The 13,762-nt window shown below is 44.4% G+C and overlaps 1 long non-coding RNA gene across 1 annotated transcript; it reads right to left on the reverse strand.

Moving 5' to 3' along the window:
• Window positions 1-3,808: 3,808 nt before the first annotated feature.
• Window positions 3,809-5,375, reverse strand: LOC122185472. Its single transcript, XR_006180872.1, has 3 exons — window positions 5,310-5,375; window positions 5,075-5,169; window positions 3,809-4,718 (listed from the first exon to the last, which is right to left on the reverse strand). It is a non-coding gene; the product is annotated as an uncharacterized LOC122185472 (long non-coding RNA).
• Window positions 5,376-13,762: the final 8,387 nt, after the last annotated feature.

The following is a 13,762-nucleotide window of genomic DNA, read 5'->3' on the forward strand; positions in this document are numbered from 1 at the left end:
ATTGGCGGCCTGTGAAACCATACCAAAGAAATTATTTGGTTATTAAAAACACTGAGCAAAAGCAACCACCCTCTGGACTTAGTTGCTGGCTCTAATCAAATATACGCTCGTGCACATCCCTTATCACCTAGCCACACACTCTAAAACCTGAAAGAACAAAACTAATAAGCACTAATAATCAACTCAAACTTGCTCTTGGTAAGCCTCTCTCACTTTTTACTTATACTTCTCCACTTAAAAAGGTATCACTTAAAGAAATCAACCTCCCTCTCCCCTCCTGCCAACAAGCACTGTTAACAGAAGACACATAAAATATTACAGCTATCATTATTGTCCTTGTACGAGCCAGCCATCCTGAATTGCTTCCCTTCCCTACAGCAATATAGCTGAACGGTTACAGCCAAGAGAAGAGCAAGGAGCAGGCTCTACTATTAGTTACGCTAGTGCAGATGCCAGCAGAAGCTGAGCCTGTCGTTCCATTGGGGGAATTATTGTTACAACCAATTTGTCTCGTGGTCAGGGTGCAGGTTCATTTTTCTGAGCACCGTGGAACAAACAACACTTGCTCACAGCCTCTTCACAACGGCAGGACATAGAAGTTGTACAGGACAGCGGAACACTTGAACCTCAGAACACCTCTGAATGATGAGTGAGGCAATTCAGGTGCACAGACGCTGAAAGACATCAGGTGTCCTAGCGCACGGTGAGAATGAGAGTCTTAAATGTAAATGGATTTAACTTCTCCACTCTACAGCCAGGCAGGTTCATCTGCATTGCTTTCATTGCACAGAGAAACAACAGCGTAGACAAAGAAAGCGCCTGTTTTTAAGGGTATCTTTGGCACTTCAGCCTGAACCCATCCTATCCGATCTCAGGCACTTGATTGCAACTCTTAAATAGTGCCTATTTGGCAAAACAAATCTCCTCTAAAGATATCCATCACCCTCCAATGACTACAGCACTCCAGACAACATTCACCTCAGCTACGTGTCAGTGGTTTGATGGCAGAATTTCATCCCCAGCTTCCCCAGAGTTGCTGCTTCCTACCGACAAGAGCTCAGCCAGGCGGCCGTGCCAGCACTGCCTGGAGCCAGGACTGCTCCGGCTGCAGCCACCTGCTGCAGGCTCCTGCACAGGGCAGTCACACAGCAGCATCCATTTGTTATTCAACAAATGCAGTGATTACACTCACATAGCTAAGTCATCTCCAGATAAGGCACTGAATGTATAAATTCTAACAATGAAAGGTAGTCCCAGACACACCTACACAGTCTTGTTCTTACCTGCATCACCCAAAGAGCCTTTCTAGGAACTTAAACTTGGTGGAGGACCTCCCATCCCTATGAGCACAGACTCAGGCAGCAAGCACAGAATAATAATTTGCATTAAAAGTGTACACAAGAAACTGTATAATCAGCACCAACACAGATACCTTTGATTATCTTTGGTAGCACAGGCAGCAAGCAGAACAGAAAGAAACAGGAATACCTGCACACTTCCCCCTGATCTAGACATGAAAATTTAACAAAGCGTTCTGTGCATATGCTTTTTTATTTAGTACTAATTAAGCAAGGTTAATTCAAGATCTCTCTTGATATTCTCAACCACTGTGAAGCATCTTCATTGACTGCACAACAGTTTACAAAGCACTGCCAAGCTTCAGCGATCAAAATCTTGACTGTGTTTTTCCCAGCATCACGGCACTGCCTCAAAAATCACAAAGTGAATAAAAATCCCATAAATAATAACTACATTAATCACTTGAGGATGGTGTTCGCCCTTCTGGGGAGGAACTGAGTTCTGATCTTTGCAATGCAGGGTCATATTTGGTTAACATTTTCAACTTTTCTCTGGATCAAGAAAGTGATAGTCTTAACCTTTTCTTTCATATTTTTTTTTTTTTTTTTTTAATGAAAGCTGAGATTTGCCTGAAGTAATGAGGTTACAGCAACCAGACCTGTTCTGCTGGCAGGGTTTTTCTTAGTTGCTAGATGGTGGGGCTGCAGCAGAGCAACCCAACTATTTCACTGGCACCTGTTCAATTTGCTGCTGTTTTGCAATACAATCAACAACTGTGTTATAGCCTGTGTGTGCTAAAGCAACCAGTGTCCCACTGCTGATTGTTGGGGTTTTGGCATGGACAGTTATTTTTCTTTGTATTGTTTCATTGTACAATGCCGCATTTTGGATTTCTTATAAAACAGCAGTGACAATGTGCCAACGTTTCAATGCTTGCAGAGAGCCAAGGACTTTCCCACTTCTTATGCAACCCTGCCAGCAGCTCCTTGTGCACAAGAAGATGGGAGCAGAACCCTCCCTAGGATAGGGAGTCCTGCAGAAGGCTGCAGACCTGCACATGCATCGCCATGAAATGAACTCACAGCAAGCACACTCACAAGCGACCTTCAAAGAACCCTTTACTGAGCAGTTTTGCTCTTCCTCCCCACACTCCAAGTTTACGCCCTTCTGACAAGCAGAAAATACAAACCTTCTGTCATTCCAGTGCAAACTTCATGAAATTAAGTTGTTTATACAGCCAAAGGTTAAATTCACACTCTTTCCTGCTGACTTCACTACTTTTGAAGTTCAGTTGCAAAAATCCCTCTCCCACATCGAACAAAAACTCTGCAGCACCACCTTGGATTACTCAGGAGGCTCAAGAAGGTATTGTGTGTGTTCCTCTCAAAAAGCTCGTATCTACTAAAAAAAAAAAAAAAAAAAAAAAAAAACAACCAAGACATTCATTCCCTATACACACATCTACAGGGGCAGGATAGAGGGACAAAGTTACTGCAGACACTCCCTATTTCAAAGAAAACATTGTGCCCCTCCCTACCAGCCTGGGCAACTTACCATTTCTCAAAGCACAGCTGCTCTCATTACGGTTCCCCTCTTTCATCAGCTCAAGAACATGCTTGCACTAATGAACTTCTAATAGAAATGTGCATCCACCTCCTTAATTTTTCACATTCTCTCATCAAGATTATTAAATGTCTTTTCAATCAAATCCACCTGAATTGTGCAGAGATCTAGAGCATGTGGAGCTCAAGAAAACTTGCCCTGAAGTCTGGATTTGCAATCCCAGTCAGATTCTCTCACCAGAGTGTGCAGTTTATTGAGTTGAGAACAGACAAAGGCACAAGCATCACTGCACATCCTGCTCAGGAAACATCCTAACTACAGAAAACATCGATATCAGGAAAAAACAATCAACGAGATGAACAAAAGAAGAATTCAGAGCCAAGACCAGAAAAAGCAGCTGCATCTGTTCCTCTTTTGTCACATCACCTTGCGCATCCCGATGGTCTGATCCCATTATCGATGCAATACAAAGGAGAAAGCGAGACCCCAAAGTATAATCACTCTCTATTGCTGGGCACTTCTCAGCCTGATGAAAACACTTCTAACAAGAGAAGAGACGCAGAAGCACACCTACTGATGCAGGAGATAACACATCTCAACATCAGCATGTTCATGAAGAATTTGATTGAATAAAGGGGCTGGCAATAAACTACGCGAGCAATAGCAGATCACAGCACACACATCCACCACGCGATGTTTCTCCCCCAGAGCATCATATTTACCAAATTGGTGACACACATTAAGTGCTGCAGACTGCTGACCACACACAGCACAATGGTTCCCCTGCTGCTCATCGCTGTGCCTTCCTGAGAACAGCAGCTCCCCTGGATTCCCCAAAGCCACCACATTTCATACAAGTACCTTCCTCTGCCTTCTGCGGGAACGCAGCAGGGATACATGAACCTGTGATAGTAAAATGTAATTTGTTCAGATCTTTGCCTTCAGGGTGAACCCTGAGATGCTGCCATCAGCCAGAAAATTTGTGATCTAATTTAGAAGCAGCGAGGCATGTCTTTTCTCCGAGGCTTTCGGAATACAGAGCTGGGTTCCCCCTTTTACATGACCCAGCAATCTTATTTTATTTTCTGAAGAGCTAAACACCTTTGCTCCATAGGGGAGAGGGCTGAGACAAATTCCTGTACATTACAGAGAGCTAACAGCCAGCCACACGGCTCCATGCACCATCAGGAGACGCAGGTACTGTGGGACACTGAGTTTGGTGCTGGGGTGCTCTCAGCTTATGAGAGCCATTCTGCCTCTGGAAAGAAGGACTGGAAAGAATTTGTTTTTGTCACGGCTGCCCTGCTGTATGTTTAGCTGGCCATTCTAGAATTTTCTGCATGCTTCTTCCTTAGCTCTCTTTTCAGGAGCAGCGCAGAATAACACAGCTGTAACAAGTGATGGAAGGCTTCAGCTGCAGTGTTAATGCACAGCATCCTACCCCACCTGTTTAACCCCACCTCCTGCAGAGCACTGGACACGGGCTTACAAATCTCACAGCAGGCTGCCAGGTACCTAAAGGTCACGGGGTAGGACCGGGTGTTGGAGCTCATGAGAGCTACAACTGCTCTTGCCCTGTGCCACGTGGCCAGGCTCTGTGTACCCCAGCGCACAGGGACGAACAGCCCAGGGCGAGGGACCTAGAAGAGGACAATCAAGTTGGGCACATCCCACGCCCTCAGCAGATCCCACGGGAAACTTTTCCCCTCTCCAGAACGTTCACAGCTGAGCTGACGCAAGGCGCCTCGGCTCCCTTCGTCCGTTCCAAAGGCACCAAAAAACCGGAGTTTCACCTAAAAGCGTTGCAATTCTTCCTCTCTTCCCCAGGATTTTCCCGCAGAGAGCCAGGACCAAACCTAAGACGCAGAGAAGAATCCTTTGCTTTGTTCACAGCAACAGGAACGCGCTACCGAGAGAGGAAGGGGCGTGACGCCAACCCTGCAGCTCGCTCCTCCGGAGCGCCGCGCGGAGCAGCAGCAGCAGGCGGGGGCCGGGCGCCACCTGGCGGCAGCCGCAGCACGAGGCCCGCCTGCTGGGATGGTTTATTTCGCGCCCTTTTTTTCCCCTGTGCTCAGCCCGCTCCTAGCCGCCATCACCGTCCCACAGGGCCGCACGCTGCCTGGCCGACAGATCTCCAGCTCTTGTGCCCTTGAGCCTCGAAGCACTCAAAAGCACCGCTACCCTCTCAGCACCTCCAAATCTATCTCCTCACCTTTGCCATAGAACGGTGGACGGGAGAAGGGAAAGCCTCCTTTAGTCTGCAGCCCCCTGCATCCTGCTCGAACCCTCCTCCGCTACCGGCTCCACCTGGGGATAAGCGGCCAGAAAAAAAGCCCCATAAGACCGCTTTTACAGCCTCGGCATCCGCCACACAGCCTGCAGCCATCTCACCGCGCCCGCAGACCGCATCTCTGGGTGAGAGGAACAAACAAATAACAACGAATTACCAACTCCTCTCACCGAGCTTCTGCCTCCCCAGCAGCGCTCTCGCTCTGAAGAGCTCCTCAACTGCCAGAGCCCGAATGTTCTGATGAGAAATCTCCCCCAGCTGCGGGCGCTGACGGCCCCTCACCCCGCACCTGTGCCAGGAGGCAACAGCACGGGCTGGTGCTGCGCGAGGCGCTTGATGATTGCAAGCAGAAAGCCCATCACTGGCTTTGGCAAGCAGGATTTCGCTGCTAGAACTTAGCATCTGGGGCAGTCGAGGCTCCTTGGGTTGTTTGGAAGGAACTTCATCTGCTGGCTGAAGCGCTTTCCCTGATAACATCCAAGGCAGCGGGCTGGGACCGGCTCATTGAGCCCCATCGGCTGCAGGCTGGTCGGCTCAGGCATAGGGTTGGTTTTGGACGTTGAGGCATTAATGCTGTCTGCAAGCCCAGCCAACAGATGGAGGAGAGCTGGGCGATACCCATTCCTTCTTCCAAATGGACCTCCAGAAAGCTCTGGAGTAAGAGCTGGCAGAAGAACTGCTGCAGGCATCTATGTTCAGTTCCTGCTCTGGAGCAACTAGCAATTCACAGCAGTTGGTAGTATCCTGAGAGCATCAACGTTTGCAGCCAATAATTACTGATACTGCTTTGCCATCTAAGCTGCTGAATGACTGCCGCCATCTGATACCTCCCCACTTATCCGTTAAAAAAAAAAATTATGCATGGCTTGAGCAATCACAACTCACCATCTGAGACACATTGCACTGTATCACCGTTTAAATCATAACAGTAAAGATAGTGTGAAATATACTGCTTAACCACTCGCATACCACTCAATTCCACAGGCTAAGGACATATGTAAGGTCCTAAACGGGTGTTCCTGGAGTCTTGTGACTACACAGAACTGTTGGTAGTTGAGCAGGAATGTAAAAATTCGGATTTAGTTCTCCATCATTCCCCAAAGCTCCCATAATCTGACCCCAGAGGTCCTCCTGGTAACGCAACCCAGACAATCAGACCAACTGGTCCACAAGGGAGGCATCTGTGATTCTGGATGCGTTCAGTTTCCAAACCATGCTATGGGAATACATACAATTGCCACAGGTGCTTGTGTGGAGCTCTCTGATAAACTAATTGAAAACAAGTGCAAAGTGCATTCCCTAAGGTGGCTAAAAATGGAGGGGAAAATCAGTAACCACAGCACTTCACTGCCAGCCAGGGGGGAAGAGATAAGGTGCCAAATTTGCCCAGAAGCATGAGCTGGTTGGCAGCTGGGAAGCTATCAACTGGGTTTCACAAATGCATTGTACAAACATTTACATTTCTCTGCAGACCTCATTCATATTTGTCTGTGTATTTAAGCCTTTTCACTGTAGCCAGATGAGAGCTAAGGAGATCCCAGACCACACACAGTAATGATACCACTAATTCTCCAAGCTCACAGCCCTAAAAAGATCACAGCTGGTGCATGGCTGGGGTACTCAGCATGGTTAGGGTCTAAATAACAGGTAACAGGGCTTTGCACTATGCTGTGATCAATGTTGTACACTTGAACAGCATCTTACATCAGAAGTGCTTTTTGGGCAGTGTTAGCACAATCTCAGTGCCTCCTTGAAATGTGCTAAACGATGAGTGTTTTTCCCATTTATCAGGTGTATGAGATGCAGACAAATGGGCTCACTTGCCCAAATGTCACTACACTTATCCCATCAGCAAACTCAGCACCAGCAGTGGCACCCAGCAACTCTTGAGCTCTATTACTTTTATTCTATCTGCTTTCTGCAAAGTAAGGTGACTTCTATGTTGAAATCTCCCCCAAGATGCATGACAGGGGTTCTCACCGTACAGGAGAGTCTCCATCTAAAATGTAAAATTCAAGCTTTTCAGGAAGATGAACTTCAAAACCTCAGGGAAAATACTCCAACTGTATTTTTCTTACTGTTAAGAGAAAAGCAAACTCTTCCATGAGACAGAAATGTGTAGCTGTTGTTTCCATAATGTTGAACCACTTCATTTTATCATGTCAAAACATCCTAAAACATTTGTATGCAAGAAAGTAAACAATGTCCATTTTAAAACCAAAATGCAATTAATCTACAGAAGGAAATTAGAATGATTTGTTTTGACTTTTTCCTTTCTAAATTGTCAAATCAGCAGAAACCTGAGATTTCAGCACTAACAAAACTGCATTCCCTTCAGGTACTTCTTTCAGCCTGTGTCTTAGACCAGCTCTTCATATACCAGCAGACTGACTTCAGCCCAATTAGTACCCATGGCTTGCTGGGCATCATATGGTGCCAGTCCTACTAAGCAGCTAAAATTAAAGAAACTTTCACACAGGTACAGCTCAGAAGAAATTAAAGCCCATCAAATGATCATTGTCATCTCCGTAGAATCAGCACATATGACTGAGACTGGTCACTTCAATCTAAACCATTAGAGCTGTACCAAACCACTTAATTACAAGTAATTACAGGCAGATGATTTACTGCACACCGAGAGCCTTTTAAATCAAGGAGGAAAACCGGATCCATCAGAAGCTGTCTGCTAACATTTCCCTTCCTGTGCTCACTACTACCAAAGAAACTGCAGACTGTGTTATTCGAGGCCCCAACCTCCTTTTACCTGTCATTTTCAGGTACTCCAGCTTTTCTAAAAGGGCTGAATATCTGAGGTTTTTTGATGCTGCAGGTCGTCCACAAATCATTTCCTCCAGAGAAAACAAGAAACCACTTACCTCCTGTTCATATGCCACATTTAAGAAATAAGCCATACTTCAAATACACTTATTGTCATGCTGGTTAGGGCTCACAAAAGCAGGGAGAGCAACCACCTACATTGCCATGCAGACAGAAAAGTGAGAGAAAAGAATTAAGTTCCACAAAACCACCTGCCAGTCAGCCAGGGGCAGCTGGGTTTCCTGTACATATCATACGAGTTCCCTCCTTGCTGTTGTGCTCTGTTTTGACAAGGGGAAGATCCACTCTGACACTCTGCTTTCCATCTCTCCTGCCTGAGTGTTTCCTAGCATGCCAGCCATTGCATGCACCACCTCCACTGGCTGAACCCATCCCCTGTGGTACTGCAAGATTCTCCCATCTGTCTTTCAGAAAGGCAGCAAGAGATCTCTATTAAATGTTTTAAATGTATTTACACCAAGCACTCCCACTGGCCACTGGTCTCTCTTCAGGGTTCACAGATAACCCACAAAAGCCTAGGCACATTTTCCCATTGATCAGCCCATCCTGTGAGGAACAGCATGGCCTTTTCCCACTTCAGCTTTCATATTTCAGAAGATTTCTTCCTGACTCGATCAGGTTGTGCCCTGATAGACGAGAATAGATAAATTTAGAGGAGACCATTTTATTTCAAACCACATTTTTTGTTTTCATAAACGCCTCCTGTTTAAGGCTCTAGGATGCTTGCATACTAAATAGCCTGCGCTGTTTTCACTTTGCCCGTCTTTGTATTATTTTACTTTTACAGCTGACAACTGCTTTTATACTCTGGGAACACAGTAGTGTCAAAAGCAGATTGAATTTGCTGATTGCTGGAGTTCTTTGTGCTGCTCACATGGAATTTCTTTCCCCTATAATACATCTGTTGTTTGTATATTCGATAAAGTTAATATCTGTGAAATCAGTCATTTCCCCTAGGTCTAAATTATACTGCGACAGACAGAAGATTGACTTCACTGTATTGACAGGAGAGAACTCTCAATGCTTATTATTTGTAGCGACTTGGAGAGATTACAAAAAGCACACAGAGCGGTTTTATCAGGGGAGTGTATTTCTGTAAGGGCTGATAAGGCGTGCACATTAAGAAAGGAATAGCTCATTTTTAGCCAACTTCAACTTTTAGCGAATTTTGCTGAGGAAGAACTGAAGAAATAGCAGAAATCAAAGTATCGTTCCTCTTTCTGTGCCAGTATCCTGTTTAACACTGATCTTATGTGCAATATTTATGTCTGCATAAATAATTCAGGAACTAATTAATCCAATTCTTTTATAATTACCTCTTATAATGGCATACAGCCCAAATCCCAGCAGCTTAATTGCTACTTAATGGAGATATTTATGACACCAACAGTGGTAAAGAGTATAGGCACTCTCACTTATTTCAATTAGGGATGAGGCTTAAGCTACTAAACTCTGATTTGGATTTCAGGCACCTCTGAAGTTCTGCCATTGGGAAACACACAGGTTCTTTATTTCAGAGGTGTTTTAACTCTGCTTTTTCATATGTGGCCATATATTGGGGCACAGGAGTCAGCACTCACATATTGCAAGATACTGCAGTACCACTTCTTTTTCTACGTGGACTCAGGCAGCAGGGCCTGATATCGCAAGATGCATCCGAGTTCAGCAAGTCACATCCCCTTGTTCTGTGGTTTATCTCTCCAGAGGGAAAACTGCTTTGGTTTTAGAAAGAAAGGACGGTTGGCTCATCCATTTCAGCTTAGCAGGCCTATGAATTTCCCATTTTCCCTTCAGAACAAAAAGTGAGAGAGAAACATCACGAAACGACCAAACGTTTCATGGGCCTGTCTAATTTCATAATCATCTTCTTAAATACAATTTCCAGTAAGAAGGATATTTCCAGAGCACACTTGGATACACACCGCCAGCTACACGAGCACCTCGTGATGTTGTCTCACACATCACTTAAAATAAACCTCCGTGAAAATACGTGAGCATTCCACAGAGTGCCATACAATTAAGCTTGTGGCGTCTTCCCTTTGCATACACTGCACAGCTCTCAGGGGAGCTGCAGAAATGCAGCAAAATTTCTAGGGCAAGGAAGAGCCTGGAGCAGCTCATGGAGCAGAACCTCTGCTTCAGGGATGGCCCATGCTCACAGCCTCTTCTGGGCAACACACTTTTAGGTCACTTATGTTTGGGTAGTCAGGGGAGAACGTGGCATTCCTGCCCTGGGTGGCTGAGTCAGTTTAGTTTCTTTCAGCCTCAGAAACAACCAAGCTTGGGCAGAACAAACAGCTATAGGGACGTATGCGCTTCAGGTTCCAAGGACTGCGTTTGGTTCAAGCTGAATGGATTCTCAATTCATTTAAATTAAGGGAAAGTAAACAGTTCTTAGACGAAAAATGAACACCAGCAGATTGCCTGGCGCAGGTTTAACTATACTCACAGAAAATCACTCCTTACACCAGTGCAATTTTCCTATTGTAAACAAGTTCTAAAATGTTGATGGCTTTCAACTTGTAGAAACACCACCCTGAAACTGTGCTCTATTGCTTGTGAAGCGTGCTGTAACAAGAACTACTGCTGACGACAGGGAATGTGCTGGTGTGAATACAGAAATCCAATTTTAAATCATTTAAAAGCTTAAGAATATAGCTTCAAACTGAGAATCATTTCATTTTTATGATTACTTTTATCTCTACAGGCAGCTAAAAATACCCTCTTATGTCTTAAACTAGCCCTAATCAAGTGTTTTAGTGGGCGTATTTTCATGAGACCTGGCAAATTCATTCTATTATGCTGCTGTAAGTGGTGGATATTTATGCATCAGGATGCAAAGCAGCAACTCCTACTACTACTGCTTTACTAAGGAAGGTTTTGTAATCACACCAAGAGATTGGGAATGAGGATTCCTTGGTTTCTCTTGAGCAGCAGGTCAGACACGACGTGCTATGCCCGAAGTGATGCACCAACCCCCTCAACCACTGAACACCTGATGCTGTTGGTAAGAAAGCATTGCGAAGTGCATCAACAAGTGTTCATAAGACTTCTTGGCATTCTACCCCCCCACCTGCCCATTTTCTCCACGGCATTTTGCTGCTGCTAAGGTTCTTTGAGGTTCATGGTTGAAATGCCCTGTTAAGAGTGAGGTTTTTTGTGTGTTCATAGGAGCCTTGTGAATTCATCGCTCTCGCACTGACCTGACTCACAAGAGTGAGATGCTGAATTTGAGCTAACAACACTGGGCAAGGGCTGTAACACATTTATGTGGAAATTAAAGATAAATTGAATTGATAATAAAGGAGTTTTTAAATAAACCCTTTTAATTTGGGGAAAAGATTCCATTTTTCTAGAACCAACCAATTTCTTAGAAAGAAAATGAAACCTCCACCTCCACTCCCAAACCTCTCCATTTCTAATGGTATTCCAATTTGTTTCTTTCAATTAAAAAAAAAAAAGTCTGTCCTTCTATAAACTAGATCTTTCACTCCCTGCACTTGATGAAGACTCATGGCAGATGAGAACTGGAGATCATTTGAACAAGCATTACACAAAAGTCAGGAGGGATCTCGGGACAGCACTCAGCCCCTCTGGCACAATGGAGCAATAGGGAGTACCAAGCTTCCTCTTGCAGCCCTGCAGAGAACTGGTCAGACAACACTGATTTCGTTCTACTCCCTGTCTCTTTTTCTTCTGTTTCTTAATAAACTTCTCAAGGAAAAGGATGTGAATAAACCCCTCAGGGTTGCAGCATTTTAGGATGACAGTCCCTGTTTGTTACTTTTATCCTAACTTGATTGCCTGGCTACCGCAACAAGACTGCGCTATACCATGGTGGTTCAATGCTGATCTCCACTGTCCTGGCTTGCCCTGGGCACCAAATATTCACACTATGAAAATTCAAGATATGGGAACAAGAACAGGAGCTACCAGAATATTGTATGAACTGTTTCATGAGAAACGGAAAGAATCCCCTGCCGTGGTAACTCTGACAGCAGGAGAGCTTTCTGCTGGTATCCTCTCTGCAGCCTGCCGCATCCCAGGTGGGCACTGTAGCTGACGGCTGCTGTGTGCAGCACTGAATGCAAGAAACTGCTGGCATTAAATTTTCATCCAAACAGCTCTACGTGACTGAAATATTCAGCAAAACATTTTGAAGAGAAAGATATTTTATCCAAAGGAACCTCGTGAGTTTTGTAACTTCACAGATTTGGGTGGAAGAAGTCTACTTTTTGAGCTGATGGTGATTTATCTGCTCTATTAAGTCCCACAATGAAGTAGGCTGTGCTTTCAATGGGACCAGAAATTAGGCTTTCTGGGGAAAGCAATGGAAAGACGGAGATTGCACCTCAGTTACTCTGTTTAAAATGCAGAGAAAGAGAAGCTCCTGTGATGACTTCTGTGTTATTTCAGCTCTAAAGGAATGAAAAAGAACAGTGCCAACAAACAGCAGTGCCATAATAACTTGGGCTGAAAATAGGAAATAGTTAAAACTATTTTCATTTGATCACGGAATTCCCAAGTATACTTTAGAAATGACTTGTTCATTCCTCCAAAGTAACCTGTACTCTTGACTGTCATTTACTGAAAAGATAAACAAATGAATATACCAAATCCTTTGGCACTTCTCACTTATTTTAAGAACATATTTTCCTGCACGTGTGCATCTTTTATTTCTATAACTCCCTCAATAGACATTTCAACTAACAATAAATATTAATATCCTATCCCCCATGCTTAATAACTAAAATTCTTTGGTAATTTCACAACCAACAATGCTCAGTGTTAAGGATTTCATTATTAAATCCGATTGAATATGATTAAATATGGCTCAGGCTTTCCAAAATGCATTGCATGATAGATTTAAATGAACTCATTAGTGGTTAATGCAGCAAAGCACTTTCTAAATGCTAATGTTTGGCTGCCTTTGGCTCGTTAATTAATTTGAAGATTGTGTAATTATCAGGGCTTTCAATTAGCATACGTCTACTTCTTTTCTTTCCCAGACAACAGTTGTTTGCATGTAACTATTGGAAATTCAATTATATTTATAATAAAAATAGGACATCAAACTGCCCAAACAAGCACACTCTGCATGGGAACAGCAGCTTTTCCTTCAAAGTCTTTTTTTTAATTACTTTTATTTTCCAGAAGAACACAGGCTCAGCAGCTTTGTCTCAGCACAGAGAGTGGATAGCGAAGTACGTGGCTCTGCCAGATAATTACTTACCTCTGAAGAGTTGTGTGAGATGTGTAAGGTCTGAGTAACGCTCAGAAAGCAGCAGCAGCAGAGCCTGCCTTGTTTCTTTTTCTTTTTTTCTTCCACTGTTTGCTTGCAAGGGCAAGCAGCAATGAAGTGAGGCAATGAGGCACAAACATCCCACCCAGAAGAGGTGAGCTGAGGTGGACAAGCACACAGCACAAACCTGGGCTCACAGAGGCTGTGCACAGAGGCTCAGCATTTGGCACCTGAGAAATATATGTACAACCAGGGCAATGAATGTGTGGGCAAGCTCTAGTTGAAATAACACAGAGGCATGGAAATAAAGCAGAAAGTCTCTTAAGCAGATATTAGGCACAGCACTGGGGCCCATAAATGTGACAGAAGCTGAGGACCAAGCAAAACTTTGTAGTAGAAGCTTGTGCCCCCAAGTGAAAGACGTGGGTTATGAAATGCAAGCACTTCACAAGCATCAGTGTGGAATCACAAAAAATGTCATGGGCACAACTGGTGTCTGAGTTTCCTGGAGTTGTGAGGCTCTCGGGTGG

Source organism: Lagopus leucura, unplaced genomic scaffold, assembly GCF_019238085.1.
Source record: "Lagopus leucura isolate 7727_CA_CO unplaced genomic scaffold, USGS_WTPT01 Super-Scaffold_100029, whole genome shotgun sequence".
NCBI classification, from domain to species: Eukaryota; Metazoa; Chordata; class Aves; order Galliformes; family Phasianidae; genus Lagopus; species Lagopus leucura.